Genomic DNA, 10,533 nt, shown 5'->3' on the forward strand with positions numbered 1-10,533 from the left:
TTGATTGTCATACATGGACTGTATCTCGCTGTCCATTGCTTTTTTTCCATGTAGCGGACTCGGGGCTTGCCATGGCTTCCGCATAGCTGTTAGGTTCATCCGGACTTACCAGTGTCTCATCACTGATAAGTGTCTCACCTTCCACAGTAATATGGAAACCATAGTAGTGGTCAGGTGCATTCCTAACCCTTGTGGAACGCCTCAGAGGTACGGACTTGTCAATTGGATCAACATGAGTTTCCTCCTCAAGTTGACTGCTAGGGTTTGAGGTTCCTTCACCAATTGACTCTTGAATTTCTTCAAGGTCAATTTGCCTCCCACTGTTTCCTTGGCTTATGAACCCTCTCTCGCGAAAGACTCCCCTCCTTGCTACAAAGACCACATTCTCACTGGGTCTGTAGAATAGGTAACCAAAGGATTTATGTGGGTAGCCGATGAAAATACACCTCTCACTTCGAGGTTCGAGCTTATCGTGAGTCTCACGCCTCACAAAAGCCTCGCAACCCCAAATCTTGATGTGAGCTAGATTAGGAACTTTTCCAGTCCACATCTCGTGAGGTGTTTTGGCAACCTTCTTTGTAGGGACCAGATTCAGGATATGGGCGGCAGTCTCTAAGGCATACCCTCAGAATGAGATTGGTAGCGAAGCTCGACTCATCATGGAACGAACCATGTCCAACAAGGTTCGATTACGCCTCTCAGCTACACCATTCAACTGTGGTGTCCTGGGAGGTGTCAATTGTGAGACAACCCCACATTCCCTAAGATAGTCGAGGAACTCTGTACTAAGATACTCACCACCACGATCGGATCGAAGCATCTTAATGTTCCTGCCCAATTGATTCTCTACTTCCTATTTAAACTCTTTAAACTTATCAAAAGTCTCTGACTTATGCTTGATTAAGTAGACATATCCATATCTACTATAATCATCTGTAAAAGTCACATAATAACGATTAGCATCCCTTGTGGCAGTTTTGAAGGGTCCACACACATCTGTGTGTACTAGATCCAACAAACCTTCACCCCTAGCACATGAACCTGTGAAGGGTGACTTTGTCATTTTTCCAAGTAAGCATGATTCACAACTATCATCTGACTTTAGGTCAAATGACTCCAAGACTCCATCCTTTTGGAGTTGGCCTATGCGCTTCTTGCTTACATGTCCAAGACGACAATGCCATAATGATGCTTTATCCAAGTTATTATCATTAGTAGAATCAATACCCAACACATTATTCCCTAAATTATCTACAACAAACACAGCTTCATACACACCATCACAAGGAGTCCTTGAAGTTTGCTGAGGGTGACTTCTTCCTTGTTCATGTGATATGTCATGCGAAATTGATCATAACACGATGGTAAGGAGTGAAAAATGATATCTATTGCTAGCTCCTATGGGAAGTTCACATTCATCTTCATTAAACGGTCCACATACCTTTGCATTTTCTGCATATGGCCCGTGATTGGTTCACCATCCTTCATTCGGGTTGTGATCATGGAGGAGATGATTTCATATCGCTCTTGACAAGCACTCTGATGGTAACGGTCCATCAAATCCTGGTGCATCTCAAAAGGATAGTAGTCCTCATAGGACTTCTGGAGCTCGGCTGTCATAGTGGCCATCATGATGCATGCCACTTTAGTGGCATCTCTTTCATGTGCCTCATATTCAACAAACTCCTCAGGAGTAGCAGTTGGATCGGGTACCTTAAGCTCCTTGTCGAGAACATATTCTTTGTTCTCATACCGAGTGACCATCCTGATGTTCCCGATCCAATCTGTAAAGTTGGATCCATCAAAGATGACTCTCCCACAAAGGTTCATGAGAGAGAAGGAGCCGGTAGGGTTTGAGCAAGAAGCAACATTGTTGGAAGACATCTGAAAAGAAGAAAAGACAAGTTTAGTTTAGATATAAATATGGTCCTTAATAAAACACCCAAATGTAACATTAAGGCTAGGATCCAATCACAATATATTATAACTTAGAAGAGGGATGCCGTAATCCAAGCTATAACATATTTGAAAGGTAGGTGAATGATGATTCACCAATTTCCACCATAAAACGAAATATCTATGTATTAGGTTTTTATTTGGTTTTAGAAACTTCTAGATTCTTTTGAGATTCATTGAAATTTTCAATGACATGTTTCAATCTCGAGTGTGCCCTTCATGTTTTGTGACTGGGATACCGAGGATCACAAAACAAGGTGTGAAGTAACCATGCAAATTACTTGGTACACTTAATGTTTTTTCACTTAATCGATGTGCCGATTAACCACACGCGCTCCACCGACCTATGAAAAACCTTAAGTCACCCTTTTCCTACCTTGTTAAGTCTAAGTTAGTGTGCCGGTTAACCACACACGCTCCACCAACGACTTAATCAAAGTGCAAAGTGTAATTTCATGGGTTAACACCTTATTCACATTTTCCTAAAGTAACTAAGATTCGGAATTTATAAAACATTTAGTTACTTTATCATTATACCTTTTAATGAGAATTATAAGTCATTTTCCTACCCGTTCGGCTAACGACCCTCCACCAGTCAAGGAAGCGGTGGGTGAGAGTGGACACCCATTAAGCTGCCATTTTATAGGTAACAACCATATACCCCCCCTAATAGACCGGCTTCGTGAATGAGGCCTACTAATGGTAAAACGACTTTCATCTTATATATATATATATATATATATATATATATATATATATATATTATCAACTTATAATATTATAAAGTATAAGGGTTGAATTTTAAGTTTTAAAATTCTAGGGGTTGGAACTTAAAGTTTACTAGATGACTTTACATGTTCCAAAATGTGACAACCGTCAAATTCAAGTCAAAGTCAAACAAGTCAAACCGGTCGAATTTAATTAGTGCTTGTATGTTAAAAGTTATTCTATGTATAAAAATGTGCATTTGTATTTCAAAAATTCAAGTATCTCGAAGAATCTATGTGTTAACAATGTAAAAACCCTAAAAAGAGAGTTAAGCGCATCAAAACATGACTAAGGACCCTTTCGGGGACTTAAAGCAATCATAAACGAAGCATAACGAGGTTCACGAACCTTGCATTACGAGATTATACGATAATAATGGCTAAGTATGTGAAATCTCTCCAAGTATGTGAAATCTCTCCCAAATCTCTCTAAGTATGTGAAATCTCTCCAAGTATGTGAAATCTCTCCCAAATCTCTCCAAGTATGTGAAATCTCTTCCAAATCTCTTTAAGTATGTGAAATCTCTCCAAGTATGTGAAATCTCTCCCAAATCTCTCTAAGTATGTGAAATCTCTCCAAGTATATGAAATCTCTCCCAAATCTCTCCAAGAATGTGAAATCTCTCCCAAATCTCTCTAAGTATGTGAAATCTCTCCAAGTATGTGAAATCTCTCCCAAATCTCTCTAAGTATGTGAAATCTCTCCAAGTATGTGAAATCTCTCCCAAATCTCTCCAAGTATGTGAAATCTCTCCTAAATCTCTCTAAGTATGTGAAATCTCTCCAAGTATGTGAAATCTCTCCAAATCTCTCTAAGTATGTGAAATCTCTCCAAGTATGTGAAATCTCTCCCAAATCTCTCCAAGTATGTGAAATCTCTCCCAAATCTCTCTCAAAATCTCTCTCAACTTTTTATAGTTATCCCGACCCATAACTTGGCCAAAAACCGCTCGAAACGGTGAGTTATATCGAAAAACAGCTAAATAGGGCCGAAACCCCTCTTAGGAACCGAAACCCCTCTTAGGAACCGAACCTCTTAGGAGCCGAACCCTTCTAATGGGACCAAACCCTCCTGTCAGAACCGAACTTGTCAGAAGCACCCTTCTCGGACCGAAGCCTCTCAGCCGAAATGGACCGAAACCCTCTCAGCCGAAATAGACCGAGCCCTCGGTCTATTTCACCTCCCTGTCAACTTCGGACCTTCGGTCTCCTCTTCCACCTTCGACTCCATCTTTCCCTTCTCTCGGTTCTCACTTCCTTAGAGCCGAACCTCGCAGGTTCGGTCCCTATTGTCCGGTTTTCGACCACTTTCGCTTCCTAAGCCCGTTTTTGACGTGATTTTTTTTCACCAAATTCATATTTTTACCATTTTTAACCCCCAAAAGTCATATTTTATTTATTTTTCAAGAATTTTTAATTAAAAATCATTATTTTATTATAAGAGGAGTATTCTACCCCACAAGTGGGTCAAGTGTGCCCACTTGCCTCCATGTGTCATCCTCTCATTAGCTAACCTTATCCACATCACACAAACCAAGGCATACATCACTTCAAACTCTCAAGTTGCTCCAGCAACCTTCTATGTAAAGAAATCCCTGGAGGATTTCTTGATTTACTTGCTCATTTCAAAAACTTCCACACTTCTCATATCACCTCAAGAAAGCTTCTTTCTCTCTACTTTGCACCACCTTGTGCAAGTGTTCTTGAGTTGCTACTGCACTTTTGGTAAGTATTCCATCTAAACTCAAGTGTTATTCCAAATTTCCATAACACTCTTGGATCATTGACTCATATATTAACACCAAAAATCGTTCTTAGGATCATCCAAGTCTTCCTGTGTTCATCAAGTACTCTTGGCTTGATATTCCTTAACTTCAACCTTCCACTCTTCAAGTCATCACTCAAGGTGAGTTCATAACCCTATATTTTCTAGTTTTCTTCAGTTTTCAGGGGGGGAATACAAGTTAAAACACCAAAACATATTCAAAACTTAACTTGACAGCTTACAACAGAAAAGTTGTGACCTATTCACGGACTGTTTTACCCAACTTAAACTTAATATTTTTCAAAACTGTATAATATGCAAGTAGTTCAGGTTTATACCTTTAAAATGACTACTTGCACATCTCCATACGATTTTTCTACAATTTATGGTGATTTTTACAAAACTACCTATCACTGTAGCAACAAAATCAGACCAGGTTGTGAAAATGAACATTTTCACACTAGTTTAAGACCACCAAAAGTTATGGGAAAATTTATGAACACAGTAAACACTTTTTCCAAATACTCCGAGTTTACGGATTCAGTTTTTAACTTACGATGATGTTTCTATAATTACTCGGATCAGTGACAGTTAAGGGTAAAACTGTCAAATACATATTTAATGAGTTATTCACACCTTGTAACATGTTGAACAAGGTGTGCAAGATTTACACTTAGTATCTCCAATGTCCTTTATTTGAAATACATATACATGCGTAACAAGGTTTCATACCATCACACTACACTTTTGATAAACTATAATAGGTATAGTTTTGAACACTTCGTTTAACAAAGGAAGACAATAACATTATCGATTTACAAAACGAACTTTCACTACACACTACGTGAAGTTGTTAATGAATATTTGTGAGACATTCTCCTTCGGGGTACTCCAAGTACCACAGAAAAGTCCTTTAGTTATAATCAGAATCTCCTGGAATGAGAACGTGATAGTTGTGTATAGATCTATACTGGGTCCGACAAACCCGCACCTGAGCTGCTTGCAACAGCTAGACCGGCAGGTCTGGGGTGACAAGTGTCTTAACTTTCCGACGCCTGAAGAACGTCGCATTTAAGGCCATCTAGTCTTTAGTATGATTATAACATCTCGCATGGAATATTAACACATCATACAGTTTACGGAAATTCTAAGGCTTTATACCAATGGGTTTTATTTAAATATAAAACACACACATAAGTATGACGATTTACTTACACATACTAAGCCATGTTTCATTTCAGTTTACACCAAATCTTTTAGAAAATATTGGATTTTCTGGAAACAACTCGTATCAAACGTTAAGGAACAACATTCATTTTTATAAAATACTTATGAACTTACCAGCTCTGTGCTGATACTCTCTTTTCAAAACGACTTGTATTCTCAGGTAATCAGTAATACAGGTAAACGCAAGATTCCTGAAGTCAAGACGCTAAGGCGTAGATTCTTTTGCTATATTTTATCATCACATGTAATTTAAACTGGGAACATGTATTTTTGGAACATGTATTTTGGAAACAATGTAATCTTTTTAAATTATATCGATGATGGTTGTATTTTACTTTCTTCACTATGGTTATGATACTGAGCATGACGTCATCCGCCCCCGCACGTTTCCGCCGTTCTGGTTTGGGGGTGTGACAGATTGGTATCAGAGCTTTGTTTATAGTGAACTAAGTATATCGAACCACGTAAGATTTACAAAGTATAAACACAACGGGACAAATTTATCTGACGTAACTTTTCAAAAAGTACTTTAAAAATAAAAACTTGTATTTTTATAAAAAGTACACATACAACCACACTCATCAATTCAGTATCATAAAAGTATCAAGACAAGTTGGACACCACGGTCCAGCTTCGGGGTATGTAGTCAGATCTTGGATGAATATAGCCTGATCAACTATATTTAGCCAAGGTAGGACCAATGTATGCCGAAGAAGGATCATGGTGAGCAACAAGTGTGCAGCTTACCAAAGATTTCAAGAATCAAACTTAAAAATACTATAGGAGTATTTTAACACAAAAAGCCGTAATCACAACTTCGACAACTAACTTCTTGTTCCCAAAGTTTCTCGCGACATTCCTCCTTATCCCTATTCTCGCACAGGTACGATGGCAGGATTTCATTTGCCGGGTGATCCCTATTTCCCCAACCAAGGGAATGCCGGTTGGATCGTGGAAGACCCAGAGGAAGATCCCGAAGAAGAACCCATGGAAGATGAGGAGCCCATGGAAGAGGAAGAATCAGTAGACGGTGAAGAAGAAGAAGAAGAAGAAGACTCAGATGGAACCGATTCGGAACCCGAAGTTTACAATCCACACCCTGCCCCCATTCCTCCACAACACTACCAGGGCCCGACGCCCCAATGGGCCGAAACTATACATCGATGGAGCCGAGAGCAAGGTCAACGACCTCCCTACGACATGCATCGAGGTTTCTACGATCTCAGCAGAGGAGGGTCAGCCGACCAAGCCCTCCCTGTCATAGTTCACCGTGTCACACGCCACGAAGAGCAAACAAGAGTTAACACCCGACATCTCATGGAGGTTGGTGCCACCAGCCAAGTCAATTTCGTTCGCATTCGCCGTTTGGATGATGAACATGATCGGACTCGAGACCGCACCGAGCTTCTTCAACGGGAAATGGTTGCGACCCGAGCTGAAGTGCAAGAACTCCGAGAACACCGAGCCACTTTTGAAGGACGCCTGGCTGAAGCAGAGCGCCAAGCGGCGGAATACCGAGCTGAAATGAGGAACTTCATGTCTACACTTCGTGATCCTCAGAGCTTCAACCGCCGCAAGTAGTATTGCACTGCTCGCTCCAGTTTAATCTAGTTTGTGGATAAATATTACAATTATTTTCTAGTATTCTAGGTCCGATCTCGCGATTTAAGTGGTTACACTTCCGGGATCTGTTAGGCGGTCAAAATTTTCCGTACATTGATGTAGCATAGACCCCTAGTAGGGTCAAATTTTTCCAAAGTATTGTATACTAAGTTATATCAATGATATTGACACGCCATTTGTTTTATTGGGAACACTACATCAGATTCATAACATGAACTATTTTCAGATAAAAATTTACTGGTGCTCAACCTATGATCGCCTGAGGTATAAACCAAAGTTATATGTAATTGAGACCATGTCGACCTAGAAATGGTGGTTCCGCCTTGGATCCTGTTCCTTGTTTGGTTGTGGGCCCAGGGCAGAACCATTAGATTATAAAGTTTATTTAATCTTAATTACATGTAAATATTATACATCAAGTGATTATTGGTTGGACCCAGTATGGATACTATCACAGACATTTCATGAGAATCAATACTATCGAAATTCATAAAGTCTATATTTCATTGTTTATAGACTTCTAGTATGAATGAATTCTTACAACATTTTTACAAGTCGGAATCATGATGCATATAAAGAACTAATAATGTTTAGTTTAACACTCGACTTGTAACAAAGACTTATTGTCTTTTCATTCTTGTAAATGGCAGAAAATGCCACCTCGTAGAAATCCTAGACGCGGTGGCGCAGCTGGGACTGCACCACCCCCACCACCACCACCTCCTCAGTTCGACCCAGCCATGTTCCAGGCTGCGGTGGCGGCCGCAGTAGCAGTCACAATAGCTCAAATCAACCCCACTGATTCGGGCGGTGCGGGCAGTGGTGCCTCGCATTCTAATAACGGGGACGGCCAGGGACGCTCGAGAGAGTGTACCTACAAAGACTTTACTAACGCCAAGCCCAAAACCTTCAACGGGAGTGGAGGTGTCATAGCGTTGCTACAATGGTTCGAGAAAACCGAGATCATTTTCGAAATATGCGCATGCCCTGAAGCAAGCAAGGTCAAATTTTCTTCATGCACATTCTCCGAAAGAGCCCTCACCTGGTGGAAGGGTCACGTCAATGCACTAACGCTTCCGGTGGCTAATGCGATAACATGGGAAGATCTGAAAACCATGTTAATGAAGGAGTACTGCCCCAGGGGTGAGATACAGAAGCTGGAAGAAGAATTTTGGGGTCTTAAAATGAAAGGCTCTGACATCCTGTCGTACACCTCAAGGTTCAGCGATCTTGCCATGCTGTGTCCCGGGATGGTTCCTACTGAAAGCAAGAAGGTGGAAAGATACGTGTGGGGATTATCTCAACAACTTCAAGGACACGTATTGGCCTCAAAGCCAACTACCTTCGACAGTGCCAAGGAACTGGCACAACAACTCATCGACCATAACGCCAGCCATGACACTGTAACGACCACATCCGAGCAAGCAAAAGGGGGAAACAACAAAAGAAAATTCTGGAACAATAAAAAGGGCCAGCCTACTCAAGACCCTGCCAAGAAACAACAAGTGGTTGCAGTGCACGCTGCCACAACCACTGCCAACCCCACTCCGATAAGGCAATACGCCGGGAACCTGCCCAACTGCAACAAATGCAGCTACCACCACAACGATGCATGCCGTGAAATGCATTGCACCAACTGTAACAAAAAGGGGCACACCGCCCGATTCTGTAGAACTCCAACCCAACCGAATGCACAAGCTGCCAACGCCGGAGCAAGCAGAACCTGCTATGGATGTGGAGAAGCAGGACATCTCAAACGTAACTGCCCGAAGGCAAGAAACCCCAACCCCGGCGGAGTGGGCAGAGTTCTGGCGATAGGTCATGAGGAAGCCGTCGCAGACCCAACTGTGGTTACCGGTACGTTTCTCCTCAACAATACCTACGCATGCATTCTTTTCGATAGTGGCGCGGAGAAAAGCTTCGTGAGCCACCAATTTAAACGCTTGCTTAATCAAACACCACAAACACTAAAAGACACATTCACCGTAGAAATGGCTAACGGAAAAACAGAGAACACTAACGATATTTACACCGGGTGTACCCTCACCTTAAACAATCACTCTTTCCAAATCGACCTTATGCCGGTCATCATAAAAAGTTTTGACGTTATCATTGGCATGGATTGGTTATGCCCTCACCATGCGGAAATTCTATGTCACGAAAAGGCCGTTCGCCTTAACCTGCCAAGTGGCGAAGCTCTCGTCGTTTATGGCGACAAACCTAGCTCAAACTTTCAGATCATCTCTTGTATCAAGGCTCAAAAGTATCTACGCAAGGAGTACCACACCTTCCTAGCCCACGTCATAGGTAAGGGTCAAGGAATGAAAGAAATCAAGGACATTCCGGAGGTCTGCAATTTCCCCGATGTATTCCCGGAAGACCTTCCAGGAGTGCCCCCTTCTCGACAAGTCGAATTCCGAATCGACTTAATTCCCGGAGCTACCCCCGTAGCCAAATCGCCATACCGTCTAGCTCCAGCCGAGATGCAGGAACTGTCCAGTCAACTGAATGAACTACCGAGCAAAGGCTTCATTAGACCAAGCTTCTCGCCTTGGGGAGCACCGGTTTTGTTCGTTAAGAAGAAGGACGGATCGTTCCGTATGTGCATTGACTACCACGAATTAAACAAACTCACCATCAAAAACCGATACCCTTTGCCTCAAATCGATGACCTCTTCGACCAGCTACAAGGAGCGAGTTTCTTCTCGAAGATTGACCTTAGATCTGGGTACCATCAACTACGAGTTCAAGAGGAGGATCTTTCCAAGACAGCTTTCAGAACGCGCTATGGTCACTACGAATTTGTAGTGATGCCTTTCGGCTTAACGAATGCACCCGCAACGTTTATGGATCTGATGAATTGGGTGTGTCGACCTTACTTAGACAAGTTCGTAATTGTCTTCATCGATGATATACTAGTTTACTCCCGAAGTAAGGAGGAACACAGCCAACATTTACGTCGAGTCCTGGAGACGCTGAGGGTGGAGAAATTGTACGCAAAGTTTTCAAAGTGTGAGTTCTGGATTTGAGAGGTGAATTTCCTCGGACATGTAGTCAGCAAGGAAGGAATCCATGTGGACCCTTCAAAGATCAAGTCGATTGAAAGTTGGGCAGCACCAAGAACACCCACAGAGATCCAACAATTTTTAGGGCTCGCCGGTTACTACCGGAGATTCATTCAAAACTTCTCCAAAA

Source organism: Lactuca virosa, chromosome 7 (assembly GCF_052849685.1).
Source record: "Lactuca virosa cultivar CGN04683 chromosome 7, Lactuca_virosa_CGN04683_v6, whole genome shotgun sequence".
NCBI classification, from domain to species: domain Eukaryota; kingdom Viridiplantae; phylum Streptophyta; class Magnoliopsida; order Asterales; family Asteraceae; genus Lactuca; species Lactuca virosa.